The sequence below is a fragment of the Orycteropus afer genome, unplaced genomic scaffold, assembly GCF_000298275.1.
Source record: "Orycteropus afer afer isolate SDZICR_OR568_19922 unplaced genomic scaffold, OryAfe1.0 scaffold00302, whole genome shotgun sequence".
NCBI lineage: Eukaryota > Metazoa > Chordata > Mammalia > Tubulidentata > Orycteropodidae > Orycteropus > Orycteropus afer.
Window position 1 is genome coordinate 2,094,360 of NW_006921889.1, and position 1,275 is coordinate 2,095,634.

The 1,275-nt window shown below is 40.2% G+C and overlaps 1 protein-coding gene across 1 annotated transcript in view; it reads right to left on the reverse strand.

Moving 5' to 3' along the window:
• Positions 1-1,275, reverse strand: part of PDZD2 (PDZ domain containing 2) — a 425,741-nt gene that overhangs the window by 44,929 nt on the left and 379,537 nt on the right. The window lies entirely within an intron of this gene.

Consider the following 1,275-nt stretch of genomic DNA (forward strand, 5'->3'; position numbering starts at 1 on the left):
ATTTTAAAAAGAAAATTTAAAAAGGAATTCACCCATTGGCTGAACATTAAATTTTCAAACACAGAACATTATTACATTGACATGGGGGGGGGTAGAGGTAATAACATGCTCTTTTGAGGAGGAAAAAAGCTGTGTATTTCTACTTGTTTTAATAAGGTTAAAAAATAACCTTCTGCTTGGTATAGTTTTTATGATGTCTCATGTTCTGGGTTTATTTGCACGTATGTTTGTATAAACACCGCGGCACACATCTTTGTAAATAACGGCCTTATAAGTCATCTTGGCTTCTCTGTTCAGAGGGAGCAAAATTATGCTGAGGAAGTCAGAAACAACGTGAATTTCTCTTCCTTTTTTGCTAAAGTGGATACACTGAAATTTAGAAAATGAGCAATTGGATAATTCTGGGACATTCTAATATATTTGTAACAAATAAAATTAACTTGCATTAAATGTGGAATATTTTAAATTTCAAAGTGAATTTACTCCCATGAGTTCATGTGATACAGCAAGGGCATGAATAACTACAATTATTCATAATCTTGGTAGAATATTTGAAAAAATAAGGACCATTCACAGTGGCACTGAGGAAGAGGAAGACATTTAGAGGTGCATGGGAGGTACAGACAACAAAGATGAATCCTTTTGCATGTACAGTACTGCGTTGTCAGTGATGTCAAGCACTGATCTATGGGTGGACAGATCGGTGGGCAGGCTGAACAGTCAGATACCACTAGGCAGAGGGGAGTGTGCCCATGACCATGTGTAGGGTTGGCAGATGTTTCTACATGCATATTTGTATGTGCTGTAAGAATGTCTGGGTGTACAGTAGAGCTTACAAGGGACAAGGTTGTGGTGGCTTCTCAGCCACAGCCAGCAACCTGGAGGGAGTGAGTGGTTGGACCTGTGGGCTCAGGACCATGGTTGTGGGGGATATCAAGCTCAATTGGCATAATATACTACACAAGATCATTGTTCTACATCTTGCTTTGGTGAGTGGAGACTGGGGTCTTAGAAGTTTGTAGGTTGCTATCTAGATGCAATGATGGGTCTCTCCTCATGCAGACAGAGAGGAATGAAGAAAACAAAGATGCATGGAAACAGTTAGTCTAAGGCACTAGTAGACCATGTGATCCTCAGCCTGTATGACCATGAGACCAGAAGAACTAGATGGTGCCTGGCTACCAATGTCAACCACTTGGAGGGGGATCTGGGCAGGAGATCCTGGATGGAATGTGAGAACAATGTGGAAAAACCTCAAAATCATTAAAAAAAAAA